General features: G+C 37.9%; 1 long non-coding RNA gene across 1 annotated transcript in view; it reads left to right on the forward strand.

The window, feature by feature from the left end:
- LOC109266363 (uncharacterized) overlaps positions 1-19,748 on the forward strand; it is a 142,383-nt gene extending 122,635 nt beyond the window's left edge. Inside the window, exon 3 of the long non-coding RNA XR_002079689.2 lies at positions 19,167-19,748. This is a non-coding gene — a long non-coding RNA (uncharacterized LOC109266363). The remainder of the gene's footprint in view (positions 1-19,166) is intronic.
- Positions 19,749-23,127: the final 3,379 nt, after the last annotated feature.

A 23,127-nucleotide genomic window follows, 5' to 3' on the forward strand; every position in this document is an offset into this window, starting at 1 on the left:
TTAGGGTAGTTCTGCTGGTGGCAAATTCTCTCAGTTTTTCATTATCTGAGAATGTTTTCCCTGTTCATTTCTGAAGGATATTTTTGCTGGATAAAGAACTCTGATTTGAAGTCCTTGAATTTCAGCACTTGGTAAATGTTGTACCACTTCCTTCTGGCCTTCATAGCTTCTGATGAGAAATCTGGTGTTATGTGAATTATTTTCCCCCTAGAGTTGAGGTGTCATTTCTTTTCCATTGCTTCTAAGATTACTTCTTTGTTTTCAGTTTTCAGAGTTTGAGTATAATATGCTTAGGTATGGATATATTTGAGTTTAAGTTGAGTGTCTGCTCAACTTCTTGAATTTGTAATCTATTTTCTTGACAAATTTGAGAATTTTTCAGACGTTATATCTTTGAATATTTTTTTAGGCATACCATCTTTCTCCTTTCTTTCGAAGATTCCTATGACAAGAGTATTAGATCTTCTGTTAAAATTCAAGTCCTTAATTTCTTCTGGTCTATTTTCTCTCTGTTGTTCAGATTGGTAATTTCTGCTATGCTGTCTTCCAGTTCACTGATTCTTTACTTTGTCCTCTCCATTTTGCTGTTAAGCCTATTCATTGAGTTTTAGAATTTTATTTTGTTTTGTTTTGTTTTATATTTTATTTTATTTTATTTTATTTTATTTTATTTTATGTATTTTATTTATTTTATTTTATTTTATTTTATTATTTTTTTTTATTTATTTTATTTTATTTTATTTTATTTTATTTTATTTTATTTTATTTTATTTTAGAGAGAGAGAGTGTGTGTGTCCAAGCAGTAGAAGGAGAGAGAGAGTATCCCAAGCAGAATCCCAAGAGAGAATCTCATGCTTAGCCTGGAGCCCAGTGTGGGACTCAATCCCATGACTGTGAGATCATAACGTGAGCTGAAATCAAGAGTTGGATGCTCAGCTGACTAAGCCACCCAGGTGCCCCAAGGTTTAGAATTTTAGTTATTTTTTAAAAATGCATTTGAACCTTCTTTATATCTCCTTTTTCTTAACTGAGAATTTGTAGTTTTTTATTTGTTTCAAGCATGTTCATAATTGTTGAGGTATTTTTGTTATTGATCCTTAAAAATTCTTACCAGATAATTCTAACATCTATGTCTCATTGTCAGCATTTGTCCATTGTTTTATCTCATTTTAGGTAAGAATTTCATAGCATTGTACAGTGAATGATTTTTTTATTGAATTCTGAACATTTTGTTTATTATGTTATAAGCCTTCTGTTCGTATGTAAATTTGTGGCATAGCAGGCACACTCTCATACCATTCCAGTGGGGAAAGAGGGGTGTCATGTCTTTACTCATGGAAGTAAATGTCCAGGTTACCTACTTGATGTCCATTGACAATGGAGGGAGGGAATGTGGTCTTTGTTAGTGACAGGTGAGGATGGGAGAGCAGGCTTTTTTCTTTCTTTCTTTCTTTCTTTCTTTCTTTCTTTCTTTCTTTCTTTCTTTCTTTCTTTCTTTCTTTCTTCCTTTCTTTCATAGGTTCACACTCAGCATGGAGCCCAACATGGGGCTTGAACTCACTACCCTGAGATCAAGATCTGAGCTGAGATCAAGAGTCAGATGATTTACTGAGTGAGCCACCAAGGTGCCTTGGGAGACCTGGTTCTTTAGTGTGTATCCACTAATACCACTCTGGTTGAAAGTGGGAGAGGTGCCTTATTATGACTCCCCATATACTGTCAGGGGATTGGTGCCTTGTTACTACTAAGTGTTGGCAAATGGCTTGACTCTTCACTAGGCCTTATCTGATACAACTCAGCAGGAAAGGTTAGGGGCATCTCAGTACGTTTGGGTCTCGGTAGAAGTCCAGGGTTCCCATGTGGTCTCCACCAATCCCACGGGAGGAAATCTTGTTATCATTCAGTAGGGATAAAAGTCTCATATTCTTTCTTAGTCTTCACTGACCCCTCCCTGGCAGAGAAATTGGGGTGACTTGTTACAGCCAGGTGAGAGTAAAATTCTAGTTTTCTCATTTTACTTTTGATGGCAGAGGTGTGGATGGGGTCACAGTTTTTCTGTAGTGTTTGGGTGGAGAAGAATTGTTACTGTCTGATTTCAGAAAAAAAAATTTTTTTAGTAGGTTGCTCCTTTTCTGCATCTTTGGCTGGATTGGGAAAGCTTTTCTTGGGAAGATATTTGTCTGTGCTTTTTGGTATTTCCGGGTTGCTGCTGCTTCAGCACTCAATTTAGAATATATCAGGCAAAAAAGAAAAACCAGAGAGGGGTGCCTGGGTGGCTCAGTCAGTTAAATGTCCAACTCTTGGTTTCGGCTTAGGTCATGATCTCATAGTTTGTGAGTTCGAGCCACATTGGGCTCTGTGCTGATAGCATGAAGCCTTGGGATTCTCTCTCTCTCCTTCTCTCCCTGCCCTTCCCCACTCATGTTCTCCCTGTTTCTCTCTTTCTCAAAATAAATAAACCAATTAAAAAATGTATCTATATATAAAGAAAACCCAGGGAAATCATTGCTCAAAAGTACCCTGCTTTCCGTTGCTGAAATGTTTCTTTGGTTCTAATGTGCAGATTGGCTTGCTTTTGTGCTTTTCCTTCCCTAGGGGCTTAGGTTTTAGCATTCTCAGGTTTTCTAGGTCACTTGCCATTTTTCCATTTGCTTTTCAATTTTTTAGGATTTTCTGGTTACCACCTCTTCTCCTAATTCCTTCATTCTTACAGATTTATTTCTAGAAATTATTTTATTTTATCAGTTTTTTGAAGGATATGCATTTTAGTTTTAAGGATCTGTTTTAAAGTGTAATTCTTCAAAAGTATTTCCTTTGTTTGAGGTTTTTATTTAAAATATTTTAGATCCACTCTCTCTATGCCAGTGGCTCCATGACATTGTATCAGTCAAGGATCATTAGGAAGTTACTTTAATGGAGGGAATTCATTATAAAGATTTCTTGACCAGATGTTTAAAACTGCAAAAAAGGATATTTTCAGCATGGTATCACGGAAATAGCAATTGCAACTATATCATTTCTAGGTTTAGGAGAAGAAAGAAGATGGAATTAGAACTTAAATGAATTCAGAAAGAACTCTATAAAGCTGAAATCCTGGCCTTAGATTGGAGGTGCTTGTCAAATGGTACTGATGTCTCTAACCTCAGAGGAGAGGTCTGTGAGGTTGGTACTTAGCCCACTGAGGAGGGAAGTGATAGCTGGCTCTTCTTGGCATCTCTGAGGGCACATAATAAGGTAGATTCTGCAAGTGTTGGAAACCCTGAAAAATGGATTCAGTTAAGGTTAGAAGAACAAACCACTATTGCTTGGCTGAATAAGCAAGGCTGGGGTGATGCCGACAGAAACAAGATGCACACAGGAAGCCAAAAATTAGTAAATGTGAAAGGGGAGGGCCCTTCTTTCACCATCGTCATTGGGGTCCTCCTCTAACATCACTTACTTGTAGAACTCGCTAGAAGTGTGATTTGCAAAGATCTGACCCCACATTAAGGAAGCAGATATAGAAGTTGGATTTGAACCCAAGAGACAATAACTTAAAAGTGATATAATTGTTTTTAGTTTGATCTTAAAATATTTGCATTCCTCAATTATTCAGATATTTACTTGCATTTTCAAGTTTGCTTTACCATATGATGCTATCTAATTTGCTTTTCACAATTCATTTATGATACAGAAGATGCAGCATTTTTCTTATTTTACCAATGTGAAACTGGAGCCTATTGAAATTAAATGACTTATTCAATCCCACATAGCTGAGGCAAAAATCTTGTCCTCTGGATCCTACCCCAATATATTCAGTACTTTTTTGGGTGAATTTATCTAATCTTATGGCCTAAATAGTGGTGTTAGCAGGTTGGGTCTGAGGACCCAGAGGGGTCTCACAGGACCAGTCAAATAGGATGGAAATAAAACGTGACTAGAAGTAAGTAAGAGCAGAGTTATTTGAAGATACATGGAGAGTAGATATAGAATGGAGGTTTGGGAGATTCATAAAGGAAAGGAGAAAGTCTCATCTTTGTTCAGGGTCTGGGGTTTTTACTGAGGATTGTGGTCTGGAATACGTGTCCTCTCAGGAATCCAGGAACAAGTTAGAACAAAGGCAAGGGCCCAGGTATTATTCCTTGGAGCCAGGGGGTCTTGGTGTCGAGATGTCTAGTGCTGGCCATCTGGAATATGCATATGATAGCTTCATCTGGTCTTTCTCACCTGGTCCTTCCCTAGATGTTATCTATACTAGAGAAATCATTAACTCCTTGTCCCTTATAAGGAGGACACACACTATTTGTATTCTCAGTCATGTGTAAAGTGGGGGTGCAGCTCCTAGCAAGAGTAGAAACAGGAAAAGGAGCAAAAGCTAGGTTTTTATGGACTCCTTCGGTTTTCTTATTTCTTTCTTTCTTTTTTAAGATTTTATTATTAAATAGTCTCTATACCTGATATGGGGCCCGAGCCCACAACCTTGAGATCAAATAGTCGTGTGCTCCACCAACTGAGCCAGTCCAGCGTCCTCAGTTTCCCTATTTCAATACTTTCATAAATCTTTCCCTAATTCCAGACCATTATCCATTTGTCTATGTCACATCTTCATTTAGATGCTAATAGGCATCTCATCTTAACATATCCAAAAAGAACTCAGAAGTTTCCCCCTTGAAACTCATTCTTCTTACAATCTTTCCCACTTTAGTTAATGGCAACCTTATTCTTATTCTAAGGCAAAGACCTTGGAGCAGTTCTTGACTCTTGTATTTCTCTCTCATCTTCAAGTTAATTAACAAATCTTGAAAAGTATAATTAGGTTCCAATGTCTTCTCACTACCTCTACTTCTATTTCTCTCATCTAGGTGATCACCTCCTCTTGGAGGGATTATTTCAATTACTTATTATTAGGATCCCTAGTTTCCTCTCTAGTCCCTCTTCTGTCTGTTCCTAAGGAAGTAAAAAATTAGGCAGCCAGTATAATCCCACTGCATTTTAAGTCAGAAAATTTTACTGTACTGCTCAAAATATTCCAGTGTTTTTACATTTTACTCAGAGTAAAAGCCAAAGTCAGTAAGGGACCCCACCAAGCCCTATCTCATGAAGCCCATTTGGAGGTGTCCTGAACAACTCCAGAGGGTGTCACCCATATAGAATACAAGGTGTCACATCATAAGCTCACCACCTCCTACTTTTATCTCTTTGACTTTTCTTCCTACTATTTTTCTTTTCATTTATCCTATTCTAACCCCCTTGGCCTATTTGCTATTATTCAAACATGCCAAATATATCTCAGGGCCATTGCCCTGTTGTTCTCTGTGTTCCCCCCTCAGAGACAGGCTTCCCCCCGTGTATTCGACAGGTTTTTACTTAAAAGTATCACCTCAGTAATTCTTACTCTGGCCTATTTAAAAGTGCAGCTTATTCTTGTAGGCCCTATCTCTTTTACCTGCTTTATTTTTCTTATAGCACTTAACCCTATACAATATACTATATATTAGATGTTACTTACTTTATTTATTCTCTGATCCCCTCACCAACTGTAATGTTTCAAAGGATTTTTGATTAGTTTCTAATTGGTATGCTCCAGGACCTATGGCTGAGCATTACACATAGTAGATACTTGATACATATTTGAATATTTGACATATGATATAGTAATCTCATATGACCACCATAATCTGTGAAGATTTGACCTCCTTAATATCAATGAAAAAGAATTTATCACTTTAAATTTTGAAAAAAGAATGAGAATCTGCACTAAGTTGATTCAATGTGGTGGGGCACAGAATTTACAAGACGGGGGTTAAACTGAATTGAAAATGATATATGTGTGTGATAGTAAATCTGTATCATAATGCAAAATTTGAGTAATATTTGAAACTCTTATGGAAGATTGCTATATCTACTATCCATCACAACTTAGAGCTATCGTGGTTATTTAGTCAATGTGAATCTATTAAAACTATTTCAGTAAGGAAGCTAAAGCACATTGAACTATTGGAACCTCATCAAAATAAAAGGCTTCTGTACAGTGAAGGAAACAATCAGCAAAACTAAAAGGCATCTGACAGAGTGGGGGAAGATATTTGCAAATGACATATCAGATAAAGGGTTAGTATCCAAAATCTGTAAAGAACTTATCAAACTCAACACCCAAAAAACAAATAATCCATTGAAGAAATGGTCAAAAGACCTGATTGGACACTTTTCCAAAGAACACATCCAAATGGCTAACAGACACATGAAAGAATGCTCAACATCACTCATCATCAGGGAAATACAAATGAAAACCACAATGAGATACCACCTCACATCTGTCAGAATGCCTAACATTGACAACTCAGGCAAAAAACACATGTTGGTGAGACTGAGGAGAAAGAGGATCTCTTTTGCAATGCTGGTGGGAATGCAAACTGGGGGTGCAGCCACTCTGGAAAACAGTATGGAGGTTCTTCAAAAAATTAAAAATGGAACTACCCTATAACCCAGCAATTGCACTACTACCTAGGTATCTATGCAAGGGTACAGTTGTGCTGTTTCAAAGGGGCACATTCAAATGCACCTCATTGTTTGTAGCAGCACTATTGACAATAGCCAAAATATGGAAAGAGTCCAAATGTCCATCGATGGATGAATGGATAAAGAAGATATAGTGTGTGTGTGTGTGTGTGTGTGTGTGTGTGTGTGTGTGTGTGTGTATTACTCAGCAACCAAAAAGAATGAAGTCTTGCCTTTGCAGGTACATGTATGGAACTAGAGAGTATTATGCTAAGTGAAATTAGAGAAAGACAAATACCATAGGACTTCACTCATATGAGGAATTTAGGTTATAAAATAGATGGACATAAGGAAAGGGAAACAAAAATAATATAAAAACAAGGAAGGGGACAACTGTAAGAGACTCTTAAATACAGAGAACAAATAGAGGGTTACTGGAGGGGTTGTGGGTGGGGAGATGAGCTAAATGGGTAATGGGCATTAAGGAAGACACATGTGGAGATGAGCACTGGGTGTTATACATAGAGGATGAATACTGAAATCTACTCTTGCAATCATTATTGCACTATATGCCACTAACTTGGATATAAATTAAAAAAAATAAAAATAAAGAAAGCTAAAGTATTGCCCTATTGAAATGCTTTCTACGAGACTAGTTTTTGTATCTTAAAAAAAGTGTACCTACATGCAACTTTGTAATGCATTAGTAAAGAAAAGAAATTAAGAAAGAAAAATATTTGGGGCCAAAAACATATATACCGCTAGGAAATTGAACATATTGACAAAGCTGTGGTTTGGCATTGACTTTAATTTTTGGTCTTTAAGGATTACTAACAGAATGAAGTAAAAAGTTTCATTGCTCTTCTTTTACAAAGGCACATTTAAATAGAATGACAAAATGCAGTGCAAACTTCAAGGTGAACTTTAGAATTACAGGATGTTACCCTGAATTGATGTACCAAGCTTGTTAGCATTCCCAGCCCCATCTCTACATAAACAATATTACTTCTTGTCTTGTGATTCTAGAATTATTTAATTGAAAATGTGTGGGCCCTCTGTCTTGAATGGGTTACAAAAAATAAAGGAAACAATGAACTACAGAATGCATTATCATTTTCCTGTTGATAGAATCAAGCATATAAAACAGCCCCAAGTAGAAAATATATAAAAACCCGTATTTTGGGTTCAGAAATAGGGAAAATAGATAGAATAAGCTGGACAAATGTGTTCAGGATATCACAAATAAGACATCATGAAGCATCTAGCATGCTTAGGTGTGGCACTATTACAGGACTTAATGCTAGCAATTCGTATCAAGCAAAAAATTAACACTGGAAAATAACTTCCTCTGACACTATCTTTGTAACTACACTCATCGTGTAACTTGTATTTCTTAAACTGTTACTCGTTTGATAAGGCTAATTTAATAAGAGAGAAATCCACCAGAAAGAAATGCATAGTAACTGAAAAATGAGATTATTCATGTTTGGGGGAAGGTAGGAAATGAGTAAAATTACTGCTGAGAGGGTTCACCAGCCTCAGGGAATGTTCTTTTTTACAGTGTTGTTGGCAGATGTGCATTGTAATGAGTGTGCTAACCATTGCAGTTTTCACTGACCTGGCTTAAATATCATAATGTGAGAGCTTTACCTCGCTAAGAGAGAGATGCTGCAGCACCTAGGAAAAGCAGGGGTTTTATCTGCTAGTAGAAAAGGCACAATCTTGCTTGTCTTTCTCATGTTTGTAAGAGCCTTTAGAAAAGGGTTTGGCAGGGCCAAATGAGAGGGAAAAAATCCTTTGACTGCAGACACCTTTTCTTTGTTCAGTTTGTGATGAATGGTACACCTGTTACACATGGTTGCTTCTCAGAAACGTGTTAGCATTAGGTGCTGATAATCAGTAGAAGTTCTGTATCCTAGCATCTTTTAAAACTTCATATTCGATTTAATAGCAGATACAGTTGGTCTATCCTTTTCTTCAAATTTTTAGTTCAGCTTAATTTAATTTTTCTAAGTACTAGTAGCTTAAGTCCCACAATATAAAACAAAAGTGAGAGTCTCTATTTTTCTAATTGATTTTTATATTTTACTTTCTGCATATGGCAATACAAAGGGTTCTTCCTCTCTAGGTCACAGTCCTGCTTATAACTATTCATGAGGAACTAGAAACAGGAGTAGATGAAGATTACAACTGGACAGAGAAACCAGCTGGGAGATGGTGTTGGAGGTTAAGGATGGGGGGTGTAGTTAATTACGCAGGTAAGGTGGGGAGGGGCAGAGAGAATCTGAAAAGGGATAAACCCATGATTCAGGCTATCATGGAAATAGGGGTGAATCCAGAATAGGAGTCAAGAAATCAAAGTATCAAATCCAGGGGCCCATTCAGAGCCACCACATAGCAAGGATATGTACAAGGAGATTGAGGAGTGATGTGTACTATAAATGTACTTGGTAGTTCTTAGCTTCTCCATGGATAGATCTGGAGATCCTTAAAGATATCCCATATCTTCTTGACATCAGCTAGCTAAGTAACTGGGACTCTAGCCCCACCCTGCAAGTCCTCCATCCACTCTGTTCCTTGTTGGGGGGATGGGGGAGTGGTCAGGTACCTTTTGTGTTTTTCTACATCGCAGATGTGATCCGAATGGCCACTTGGTGGTTTCTTTTAGCAAAAGCTGCTTCGTATTCATTCTCTCAATACCTGCTGCTTCTGTCCAGTTCCCTTAACTACAGTCTGCAGCTACTGAGCTCGTCTCTGTTCTTGCTGTGGTTGAGGAGACATATACCTTGATCTGTGAAGATGACTAATTAGTAGGTTTTTCAAGGATTGTTTGGCTCTTATATTTCAGTACCTTTTAACTATTCTTAGACCTACCTTCTAAAGTTCACATGTAAGTATCAGTTTGGGGTGCCTGGGTGGCTTAGTTGGTTGAGTGTCCGACTCGTGTTCTTGTTCAGGTCATGATCCCAGGGTGGTGGAATCAAGCCCTGTGTCAGACTCCATGCTGAGAATGGAGATTCTTTTTCCCCCTCTGTCCCTTTCCCACTCATGCTCTCCCTCTCTTTCTAAAATAAAATTTTAAAAAAGAATCAGTTTGATAAATGACTTAAAAATCTTATGTAGTTTCTGTAGAAATTGCTTGGCTAAAACTAGGAGGAGTCAAATGATGAAAATGAAACATTTATCTCAAGAGCAAAGTCTAAGGGGGTGTCCCCCCAAACTCAGTAATCAAGATGAATAATATTTCAGAAATAAAAAGTTAATACAAAAAGTACCTGAATAACAAAATACCAACATTTTTAATGAACATCAAATCAGTAATAGTGCCCATGTCAAGTCATATTGGAAGTGGAGGTGAAATGGAAAATCAGGACTGATCTTATCTTTTATTCTTTATTGAAAATTTGTATACTTTGTTATAATGATCATTGACTTTTTTGCATTAATTTGCAAAAATATTGCATTAAGATATTATTTATCTTGATTACTGAAGTTTTTTTTTTTTTTTTAATCCTTTTAAAGTTTGTACCCTCATCAGGGTTCTCTCTAGTCCCACTGCCCTCACTGTAGTTCTGTCCCTGGGAGGTACAATACATTTATATATATATTTTTTAAGGAAAATTAATAACTTCTGTGGTTTTGAGTTTCTTAGTCATGAATATGGTGTTTATTCAGGGCTTCTTGTATGTCCCACATGAAGTATTTTGTAGTTCTTCCATGAAGGTCTTGCATAATTTAAAAAATTATTCCTAGTACTTTATGATATTACTTACTCTTTCAAGTGGTTTTACTTTTTGTTATATTTATTTTATTATTCTTATTTAAATATTTATTTTGAGAGAAAGAGAGATAGCAAGTGGAGGAGGAGCAAATAGAGAGGGAGAGAGAGAATCTCAAGCAGGCTCTGTGCTGTCAGTATAGAGCCCTACCTGGAGCTTGATCTCATGAACCATGAGATCATGACCTAAGCCAAAATCTAGAGTTGAACACTTAACCAACTGAGCCACCCAGGTGCCCCTATTTTTTTTTTTATTTAAAAATGGTTATTTTTACAGCTCATTCCTGTATCTATACATTTTTTCCTTCGTTTTTCCAATAAATGCATACTGATGACTTCTGTGTGTCAGACTTTGTTGTAAGTTCTTTATATAGCAGTAAATAAAACTAGTGAGGGAAGACCAAAAATAATCAAATAAGTCAATAAAAAGGAAAGGTCAAGCAGTATAGAAGGTTATGAAAAAATTATAGTAGGGTGGATAGAAAGTCATTGATATAAAATGACTCTGGGTGGGGCTAAGAATGGGCTGTTGCAGTAAGTTATATATACTTTGAGACTGAATGTCAAGGAGACACATACCTGAATATCTAAGAAACATGAGTTAAACCCCAAAGGACAACTGAGTAACATCAGGATGGAAATTAGACATCCTGGCCCTCTACATCCTTAGGTTTATCACCTTCTCTGTAAGTTGAAGCTGCTTTTGTATTCTGTATTTTCATCATTTTACTTATTCATTAATTTATTCACTAAACCAAAAATATTTATTGAAATTTCACTGTGCACCCTTCTCATTTTTAGCAGTAAAGCATCTTTGAAAACTAAAGTGATATATTAGTAATAAAGATTTGAACATTAAAATTTAAAAAGTATCCTTATTATAGCACCTTGAAATGAGATATTTAGGTATAAGTCTTACAACATATGTTTAAGATCTGCATTTTGAGAACAAGAAAATATTGATGTAAGAAATCAAAGAGACATATGCCATATTCGTGAACTGGAAGACCCAATTTGGTTCAGATCTTAATTCTTCCTAATTTGATGTACAGAGTCAATACAATGATATTCAAAATCTCTGCAGTACGTTTTATATAAAATTAACAAGCTGATTCTAGAATTTATATGGAAATACAGAGCCACTAGCATAGACAAAAATTTTGAGAAAGAAGAGCAAAGTTTGAAGACACAAAAAATGCTCAGCATCGTTATTAATTGGGGAAATACAAATTATAGCTACAACGAGATCTCACTATACATTTGTTAGAATAGCGAAGATTAAAAACAAAGCAACTGACAATAGTGAGTCTTGGTGAAGATGTGAAACAACTCTCAAACATTGCTGGTAAGAATATAAAATGATACAGCTAAATTTGAAAAACCAGTTGAGGAGTATCTTATATAGTTTAAGCTACTCTTACTATATGATTCAGTAATCCCATTCCTGAGCACACATACAAATCATATTTGTGAATGTTTATAACTGTTATTTTCATAATTGCTCCAAACTGGAAACAATCCAAATGCTCTTTAACAGTATATGTCTGTCAAACTTGCAGAATCGATTTTCCCATATGTAAATCATGCCTTAATTTAAAAAAAAGAAAGAAAACAAAAATTATAGAAATACTAACACAGGTTTTGTGTGTGTGTGTGTGCATGCGTGTGTGTGTGTGTGTGTGTGTGTGTGTGTGTGTAATTTTTGTACCAACTTAGCATAGTAAGATTTGATGATCTGTCAAACTTCATTAAAGTTTTAATTGTTATTTATTTATTTATTTATTTATTTATTTATTTATTTATTTATTTTTGAAACCTAAGTCTGGAAGCCAGTGGTTTAGCACAGTGCATCTGAAAATGTAGTTTCTTTCTTTTTTGTGTGTTTATTTATTTTGAGAGAGAACATGAGCATGAGTGTGCCCATGAGCAGGGGAGAAGCAGAGAGAGAGAGAGAGAGAGAGAGAGAGAGAGAGAGAGAGAGAGAGAGAGAGAGAGAGAGACACCCAAGCAGTCTCCATGCTCAGCACAGAGCCCAGCGGGGCTCAGTTTCATGACTGTGAGATCATGACCTGAGCCAGAATGGAGAGTTGGATGCTCAACTGACTGAGCCACCCAGGTGCCCCTCAAAATGTAGTTTCTAGACTAGCATCAGCATCCCCTGGGAATTGGATAGCAATGCAAATTCTCCAGCTGCACCTGTGGATCACAAACTTTGGGGGTGGTGGTTAGCAATCTGAGTAAGTCTGCCAGGTGATTCTGACACACTAATGTTTGAGAACCAGTATCACGATGTCTTTGCTTTATTTGGAATCGCTATAGTGTGGCTCTAGTAAAACAAAGGTATTTTTGAACTACAGATCTTTCAGTGTGTGAGGCATTTAATCTTTTAAGTTCTGATTTTTCTCACCTCTAAAATGGGGATTTTAATATCTACTTCCTAACACTCTTGTAACGTTTAACTAGAAAATATCAGTAAAGTGGTTAGCATAGAGTCTGATACATAGCAAAAGCTCAGTGATGGTTACTTAGATTTAATTATTACCTGATTCATATTCTTGAATTTTTCCTTTGTTTTTTGATGTATGCACAATAAAATTCATCTTAAGCAAGCTTTTCAAAGTGCTGTGTAGCTACTGCCATTGCATTTATTTAGGCAAGGGACTCCAAATTCCTATTTGGGCATTTTCATTTTCCTTGGTGTTTTTCCATGTACTCTATATGTTTTTTTCTTGCTGTTTCTTAAACAAAACATTACTTGAAGAGAGAGACTGTATCTGGTACTTTGGAAGCAGAATATGTTTCCATTTTGCAGAAAGAGTGTCTTTGTATATTTATATTTTAACAGTCATTTCTTGGACATGTGTAAAAACGGAATTAAAAATTAATTTAAATGAAAAATTAACATTAACCTAAGGCAGAATATCCAGTAGCAGGTATGAATATCAAGCCTTGGTCTCCTAATTCACAATCTATTTCCATAATCATGTTATAAGCTTAACTGTAGTGTGTATATGTGAACATGTGTAACGTGTGTGTGTGTGTGTGTGTGTGTGTGTGTGTGTGTGTGTGTGTGTGTTTGCGCGCGCGTGCACGTTGATTGAAAAAGAAAAATGAGGGGCGCCTGGGTGGCGCAGTCGGTTAAGCGTCCGACTTCAGCCAGGTCACGATCTCGCGGTCCGTGAGTTCGAGCCCCGCGTCAGGCTCTGGGTTGATGGCTCGGAGCCTGGAGCCTGTTTCCGATTCTGTGTCTCCCTCTCTCTCTGACCCTCCCCCGTTCATGCTCTGTCTCTCTCTGTCCCAAAAATAAATAAAAAACGTTGAAAAAAAAAAAAAAAAAAAAAAAAAAGAAAAAGAAAAATGAGGGGCGCCTGGGTGGCTCAGTCGGTTAAGCATCCGACTTCGGCTCAGGTCATGATCTCACGGTCCGTGAGTTCGAGCCCCACATCGGGCTCTGTGCTGACAGCTCAGAGCCTGGAGCCTGTTTCAGGTTCTGTGTCTCCCTCTCTCTGACCCTCTCCCATTCATGCTCTGTCTCTCTCTGTCTCAAAAATAAATAAAAAAAAAAGTTAGAAAAAAAAGAAATTTGTTAATAGATACACAAATTTAAAAAAAAAAGAAAAAAAGAAAAAAAAAGAAAAATGAGAACACAGGGAAGAATGTATAACCATCAAAGATGAACAGGTAATCTTTTAAAAAGTGCTATGTCTCAATTTGTAAACTATAGGACATTAATAATTTTGTGCCAGTTTATAAAGTTGGAACCACTGATTCCCAGGAAAAATCATTTTCTTTTTTCAGAGTTAGAGCTGAGAGGTACTTGATGTTATCCTTCATTTTCTGTTTCCTGCAGGTGGCAAGTGCTTGCTTAATTATTCAGGTGGTTCAGTAATGCAACCACTGTTTCAAATAAGAGGGATATTTCACCATGTCCCTTTCACTCCGTATTCTGGAAATGTAATCTCTTTCCCTTCATTGGGAAAGTATTGAGAATAGCAAATTTATTTCCTTTTTGAGCATGTTTACTTATGCATCTGATTCACTTGAATTTGAAAATAAAAGTGGAATCTTTTGCATTGATGACTTTAGATTCCATTTGGGCTTGTTCCACCTTGCATGGGAACTGCTATTATTCTGTCGTAGTAGTAGTAATATTGGGGTCTTACCTGACATAGTATTATCAAATGAAGTGTAAGGTCTTCTTGAGAAGAGAATTTATTTAGGGAGTGGTTGAATTTTCCTCCACACTGGACAGATATAAAGAAGCAATTTCTTTTGCAGAAGGCTTAATACCACTTGGACATTTGCTTTTGTTTTTTCTTCTCCACTGTGGAGAAGGAACATACTAAAAAAGAATGTTTCTCCCAACCTCCTGATCAATAATAGTTAGGCTAATTTGTCTGACAGATAAGTTTCTCGTTTCTAACTCACTAAGATTTCCAATGCTTTACCATCATTGAGGATCTTCCAGCTGTCTCAGGACCAGTTTTGGAAAACTTACTGTACACTCTAGAGTTTTTAAGAAAATGTATTTTTTCCTTTGGTGGTGTGGCAGCCAAGGAGGAGAGCTGGTCAGGTTGCTTAGAGGGAAGTTGTTTGGTACAGAGTGCTGGGAATTGACGGCTTTCCTCTTCAGTGCCTTTGGGATCGTCCTGGGCTTCTGTTCTCAGGGAGGGCATCCCTTTTCCAAGAGGTCCACAGCCACTGACTGAGCATGGCAGGACTACCACAGTCTGGCCATTTCTACACAGTAGGAGATGAGACTCTTCTAACGAACAGGTTTTGCTCAGAGCTCTCCACTGGGTTGGCTAAGTCAGAGGCCCATCTGTTAGCTAGTCTGAGGCTCTCCATGCCCAGCCTTGCTTTGTTTAATCTTTCCAAGGTTTCCTCATGCCCCTTGGTAATCCTTTGCTCCCACTCTTCCCCATCCCCCCCTTCCAGGCAATGACTGATCTGCTTTCAGTCATTATAGTTTATTTGCATTTCCTAGATTTTATACAAATTGAATCATAAAGTATGTACTCTATTTTGCCTATGTATGATACAGTGTATGGACCAAAGTTCTTATTTTTGCCTATGGCTATCTATCAGTCCACCACTACTTGTTGAATAGATACTTTTTCTCTACTAAGTTGCCTTTGTCCTTGTGTTTATCTTTACGCCAGTATTACCTCTTGATTACTGTTGCTTGTACTCAGTCTTGAAATCAGAATGTGTTCACTTTCTAATTTTGTTTTTTCCTTTACAAAGTTGTCTTGCCTGAGATGACTTTTTTTATTTTTAATTTTTATGTTTGTTTATTTTTGAGAGAGAGAGAGAGAGAGGGAGAGAGAGAGAATGAGCAGGGGAGGGGCAGAGAGAGAGGGAGACACAGAATCAGAAGCAGTCTCCAGGCTCTGAGCTGTGGGCATAGAGTGTGATGTGGCCCTTGAACACACAAGCTGTGAGATCATGACCTGAGCTGAAGTCGAAAGCTTAACTGAGCCACCATTGCCTGAGGTGACTGTAAGGATAGGTGCAAGGGAAGAATTTTTCTTCTTCATTGTTTCTTGAAGAGAATTATTTTAATTAAAATGTCACTTTTATAACAGACACCTAACCAGAAAAGGTATATGGATGGCAGATAAGCATACTAAAAGATGCTCTATATCAAATGTCATTAGGGAAATGCAAACGAAAATGAGATACTACTACATAGCAGTTAGAATGGCCCAAAGCCAGAACACTGCGATGTGGAGCAACAGGGGTGCACATTTGTTGCTGTCAGGAGTGAACAATAGTACAGCCACTTTGGAAGGCAGTTCGGTGGTTTTTGTTTTTATAAAACTAAACCTTCTTTTTTTACATTTATAAATATATATGCTTAGCGACTGAGCCACCCAGGCGCCCCTATAAATATATATGATAAATATATCTATATTTATGATTAACTTGGTATGGCTTAGCATATATAACATCAGCTCTAATAAAATATTATGCAACCTAAATATAATCTTGTCACAAGATGCAGCAGTTGTGTTCCTTGGTTATTTATACAAAGAAGTTATAAACTAACGTTCACACAAAAACTTGCACATGGATGTTAATAGTGGCTTTGTTCATGATTGTCCAAACTTGCAATCAACCAGGTTGTCTTTTAGTAGGTGAATGGATAAATAAACTGTGGTACATCCAAACAGTGGAATATTATTCAGTGCTAAAAGAAAAACAGCTGTCAAGCCATGGAAAGATATGAAAGCACCTTAAGTGTATATTACTAAATGAAAGAAGCCAATCTGAAAAGGCTACGGTACTGTATGACTCCCAACTATATAACATTCTGGAAAAGGCAAAAAGTATGGAGACAGTAAAAACACTAGTGGTTGGCAGAGGTTAGGGAATGGGGAAGAAGGATGAATAGGCAGAGCACAGAGGATTTTTTTTAGGGTAGTAAAAATACTCCGTATGATACTATAGTAACAGATCTATGCCATTATACATTTGTCCAAAACCATAGAATGTGCAACACATGGAGTGAATTGTGAGGTCAACTATGGACTTTGGGTAATTGTGATATGTCAAAGTAGATTTGCATTTAAAACAAATGTTACATTCTGGTGGGGTATGTTGTTAATGGGAGAGGCTATGCATGTGTGGGAACACAGGGTATATGGGAAATCTCTGTACCTTCCCCTCACTTCTGCTGTGAACCTAAAACTTCCCCCAAAAATAAAGTAAAAAAAAAAATCACTTTTGCAGAGGAGCTTTATTTGAATCTTGGCCATGGCATCCTTGAGCAGAATTGCTTCATCACAGTGGCATTTGCAATGGTAGCAGGTGCCTCTCTGGCCACCAGCCTACAGAAGGCTTGTTGAGAGAATTTGTTGCCACATACAGTGTATTCCGTAGTCATTGACTCAGATCCTCCTCGCATAATGTCTGAAACCTCAGGCTTCTGAACCACGTCCTGTCTCATGGAAGTGTAGTGGGGGGTTCACAGGCACTGATTGCTGCCATCTTCAGCACTTTTGACAAAGAATATTCCACTAAGTCTTCAACAGCTGGACTTGCAGTGCTGCTGCTCAGACCGTCCCCTGTTGGGACCGTTTTCCCTTAATTACCACTGCCACTGTCCCAAAGCCAACTGCTTCAAATAGAGAAACTAAACCCCAAGTGGATTCCTAGGCAGAGTGTGGAGGACACAAAGTTTTTCCAGAGCTTTGGTAATCGATGGGTGGAAGTCCAGCAGGTAAGTCTGAAAGAAGGCTGCTGGCAAGAATGTTAGAGTTCCTACTGGTGGTTCAGTCCTTTAAAAAGCCAGCTGGAGGTGGCAGGGGCTAGCAAGGGGGAGCAGACTCAGCCTTCAACTGGCAGAATATTCTTAGAGTCATTTTCCCATACCATTTAGGAAGAGGGGATCAAGGATACTCTTAAAGCTGGCTGCTGGAATGTTTTATTTTTTAAAGTTTGTTTATTTTGAGAGAGAGAGAGAGAGAGAGGGAGAGAGAGAGAGCGCGCGCGCGCGCGCAGCGCGCGCGCGCGCGTACCAGCGGGGGAGGGGCAGAGAGAGAGGGAGACAGAATACCAAGCAAGCTCTGCACTGTCAGTGTGGGCCTCGAACTCATGAAACCGTGAGACCGTGACCTGAGCCGAAACCAAGAGTTGAGCACTGAACCACCTGAGCCACCCAGGCATCCCTGGAATGTTTTAGAATAAGTTAGAAAGTAGTCAGAGCATCTGAATCAGCAAGGAAATCTGAGAGTGGATGATCAGTTACTTACATATGGGGATAAGGAGGTGAGAAACAAGAATAGATTACAGCAAATGCATATGTATCTGGTGAAGGAGATACATGGATCAGCATGGATTAATACAGTCACTGGAACTGATATAGTTTGGTCAGGGAAAAATATGTTTTCTGAATAAGGCATTTAAAGGATCTTTTTATTTAACAGCCTCAGAAACACATAATCATATTCAAATTGATTCTGCAAACACCTAATCCCAGCTGGGCGCTGGGGATACAGCGATGAATAATATGTCTTGGACCTTGCCTTTAAGGAGCCGTGTAAAAGCTGGGGTGCCTCCTCGTCTCTCTCTACCTTATGCAGTTGTGTGGAGCAACACATGTGGGTTAGGAATGTTGAGTTCACCGGGGGCCCATTACTGGAGCTGGCCTTTATTGGAGACTTAGACAGGAAGCTCATTATGGAAAACCGCCAAGTGCTTTGAGGCCTCTTTTGCCTTCTTTCTCCTCCGTCTTCCTTTAATGGCTTGCCTGGAAGTTGACAGAGCATAAAAGCTATCAAAAATATGCTGCTTCATGTAGCTCTCAGAGAAAACTCTTTTTTGTTTACTGTGGGTAATTGTTCCTTTTTTGTTTTTATATCACTTAGTGCCTCTGATTTCCCAGCTTCTAGGAGCTGCCAGTTTTCACTCTTAGGGAAGAAGAAAAGAATGCCATAAATATGTAAACGAAGAGATAAATAGTAAACAGAAGTAAAACAGTAAACTGCTGCACACTTCAATTAGAGATGCTAGTTGATCGATGTGTTTGTGGATCAGAATTAGACATGCTTATGCTTCTCAAATTTTGGAATAAAATCTGTTTTATTTACCACAGGGAATTAAACCTTTCAAGGGACTGTTTTATAAGTGTTGGGTAACATTGGCAGATGGCTGCCACATCCTACTGGCAGCCGGGGCTTATATAGCTGTGGGTATGTACTGAAAGTGACTTCACAGGGACAGTTCCTCCTTCCTGTCCCCCAGTTTCACTTCAAAACTGCAAATCCCGTGGAACTCTAACCAGACTCCTCAGGAACAAACTGAAATTCTCTTTGAAAAGTATAAATAATAATAAAGGTAAATATCATGCTGTGCAGTAGAAATCTCCTCCTATCAATCAATTATCTCAAAAAGGTTCTCCCCTCAGATTTACAGAGGTGACGTGTCAGATGGAGAAACCGAGCAATGACTTGACAAAGGACCTACATTAAGCCTGTGTCATGTGAAGAATTGAGCTGCACTGTACAGATTCCCATCCCGAAGGCTTAGCTGTGCAATAAATGCGATCAGCCGGTGTGTTAAGGTGACTTTTTCCCACCATAATTCTTCAAGTTTGGTGGTGTTAGTCTCATTTTGCCAATAAGGAAATCAAGGTGTAGGTCAGTGAAATAGCCTGCCTGTTCACTAAGGTGTGGAGAGAACTTCAGACCCCTGATTGACATCCCTGAACACCCTGTCTTGCTCCCTTTATACCTGGCTGTCTGCTAAATTTCAGAAACTCTGCACAGGGCAGATGCTATGTAAAGCCATTGTTGCTTTCCATGAAGAACTCGGCTGTGTGTTCCCTGGAACGTTTTAAAATATCCATCATTCAGATAAACGTGGCCATGACAGTTACTGAATCTTGCAAGCAAGTAAGGTCATAGATTTCTAAGAGAATGTCTATATCTTCTTCATTCTCATTTCTGAGGGCTAATGTATTCATAATATTTAATTTATTAAGGTCAATCCAAACTCCACAAATAATGTAGAGAGAATATAAATAGATTCCATTGACTCATATTCTTTCTACCTCAATTATTAGTAAATAAAATTCAAATACAGATATTCTAATGTGATATTATGATTTGTGATTTGATTTGTTTCTGTTTAGATTTAATATGGATATTGAAAACTAAAACTCCTATAGAAATAAAATGTACATGATTTGCTTTACATTTGAACTATCTATTCTTATGTGTCATTATATGTAATTGTCTGTTCACAGTTATGATAGTGCATTAAAAATAAAAAAAAAATTATTAACATTTCTTTTTCTAGTTTTTAGAATTACACCTGGGTATTAAAGCAAGTTGTTTTGTTTTGTTTTTAATTTTTTTATTTAGTGTTTATTTATTTGTTTTGAGAGAGAGAGAGTGCACGCACGCATCTGCGAGCAGGGGTGGGGCAGAGAGAGAGAGGGAGGGAGAGAATCCAAAGCAGGCTCCACACCATCAGTGCAGAGCCCAACTTGGGGCTCGGTCCCACAAACCATGAGAATCTGACCTAAGCCGAAATCAAGAGCCAGACACCTAACTGACTGAGCCACCCAAGACACCCCTGTTTCTGTTTTCTTATGTTTATGTTTTCCTCATTTGATTTAGGAGCTTGGTCAATCACAAATTTTCCTTATTGTAATTTCTCTGTCTTCAATATGAAAATAGTGATAATAATTTTCTACCTATTAGAATGATTCTTAGAATTGATGAGGATTTGATTTTTGGTACTATATATATAACAGCAGTAGCAAAAAGAAAGGAGAAAGTATGTCAAGTTTGTTTAAAACACTGAGTGTAATTGTTTTATTGGCAATTTATATTATAAAATATTAGAGATAGAAAAGACTACAGAGGCCCTCTCAAACATAAATAAACATTAAAAAAAAAAAAGGGGAGGGGTCTCCTGGGTGGCTTAGTCAGTTAAGTTTCCAACTTTGGCTCAGGTCATGATCTCATTGTCCGTGGGTTTGAGCCCCACATCAGGCTCTGGGCTGACAGCTCAGAGCCTGGAGCCTGCTTCAGATTCTGTGTCTCCCTCTCTCTCTCTGCCCTTCCCCTGCTCATGCTCTGTCTCTCTCTGTCAAAAATAAATAAACATTAAAAAAACTTTTTTTTTTTTTAAAGAAAAGACTACAGAGGTCAAATGCCAAGTGTTCAAATCCACTTTTTCCCTTTCTCTTAGAGTCTCCTTTTAGCAAGTGTTTCTTCTTTCTCTTTCTCTGTATCTCTATGTATGTATCTTCTGTAGTTAAAGAATAATTCAAATAGAAGTCCAAGGATACATTATTTACTGTTGCGTTTGCTATGATATTAGCAACTTGAAATAATATTTTTGATGTCTTGCTCTGTCTCATTCAAAGGAGCTCAAAATTGTGTGTATGCAAATCCACAACAATGGAAGGTCAAGTAGTTGCATTTTTAACCGCTCGGTTATGCATGCAGAATGATGTATTTGTATTTTCTATATGCTTGCAATTTAGAAGAGTCGATGCTCAGTTTAAGGACATTCAAATTGCAAAATACAAAGTCAATGTTTTATAAATTATATTCAATGCAGAATCATCAGATTCCTTTTGCCAGGTGAGGGGCAGTTCAGTGTAGAGAAAAGTGCTTAGACACCATTTATTAGCTATTTGACCTGATTTTCTCACATGGAGAATGGATCTAATAAAATCTACATTAAGCTTTTTTGTGAAGATTAAAAATAAGATGTTAAATTAACCAATACTTATTAAGAGCTTGTAATAATGCTAAACACAGTGCAAGGCAATGAACACAGTGTCTGGCATAGAATAGCCACATACTGAATGGGAACCTTTATCAATAACTTAATAAATGTTTCCCTTATGATTAAATTGTTTATGACTTTTGGTTTGTTTGTTTTCAGCAGTGCACTGGGGGTCCTGTAAAGGCCTGGTAATCTTGTTTCTTTAAGGGTTTGACCTTGTAGCCTTGTGAATATTTACATGGTAGTTTCAGTTCTTGGCTAACTTTACTATATTCTAGAGAGAGTCATGAAATCATATCCTCATTCAAATAAATACCCATAAGCCTAAGATAAATCACAGTGCCTCTAATGAAAGCTGAACAGCCAAAACTAGCTCTTGCCCTTCAGGGTAACTTAAATTTTGGTAGTTCATATTTTTGTTTATAAGAGAGGCTGTAGGAGTGTTTCCAGTGTATGAATATCCTTTTTAAAAAAATGTTTACTTATTTAGTTTTGAGAGTGAGTGAACAGGGGAGGGGCAGACACACACACACACACACACACACACACACACACACACACACACACACACACAGAATCCAAAGCAGGTTCGGAGCTGTCCACTCAGAGCCCAACACAGAACTCGAACTCACGAACCATGAGATTGTGATCTGAGCCGAAGCCGGCCGCTTAACCGACTGAGCCATCCAAATGTCCCGGAATATCCTTTTTCTTAATCAAATGTTGCATTTATAATTTAAAGAGTAGAAAAAGAAGGTGAGCTGTCACAGAAATTGTAAAGTATGGAGCTGATAAAGATGAATTAAGAGGGTACATTAGTGCCCTAAATGATTTTAAAGGCACTTTAAAGAAAACAATGAAAGGAAGGAAAATTATACCCTAGGTTCTGGTACCACAGTTGTTTATTCCTGGGAAGCAAAGTTGCCTTCTCAGCTCACTGTGTGCAACAAACATGACTAAATGAGGGGAGGCAGGCGGCGGGGTGTATGCACTGACGGTGGTATTAGGCACTAGGGAATCAAATGGGTCAGATGCATTCATGAAACTTGCTGTGTTGTACTGCGAAGTTTGGTACCTTGTATCAAATTACGTGTCTCTAGCTGTAACCTCTTTGAGGACAGTGTATTTATTATATTGTTTCATTCTTCACAGCTTTCAGAGATCCTCACCAAGAACCAACTCTCCATAAATACTTGCTAACCAACCGTCTTCCCGCCTGACTGAAGACATTAAACAAAACGTAATTTTCAGACATCTTACGGCTCTTATTTTTTGTTTTCTAGCTTTCCTTATACATGTCTCAGGAAGGAAGCATCTTGATTTAAAAGCTGCTTGTGCTGCTGCGTTGGTAAGAATCCTGGGAGCATCTTAGCTCTGTCCTCTCCACACAGCCCGTCTTAGCCCATCCTCACAGCAGGGTGTTCTGTGACTTGCAGCAGTTGAATCTGATATCTTTCCAATACCCTAACTGTCCTTCTGTCTTGTGTGCCTGCTCCTAATTAACCAATGGGGAAGGACTGTGGCAACACTGCCTCTCGTGTCGAATCCATTTATCTATTCTTACCCGCACAACTTGCAAACTAGAGGATCCTGGGCAACTCCCAGCGGGTGCCTGGAGCATA

This window comes from Panthera pardus, unplaced genomic scaffold (genome assembly GCF_024362965.1).
Source record: "Panthera pardus isolate Hobbes unplaced genomic scaffold, ASM2436296v1 HiC_scaffold_16, whole genome shotgun sequence".
NCBI lineage: Eukaryota > Metazoa > Chordata > Mammalia > Carnivora > Felidae > Panthera > Panthera pardus.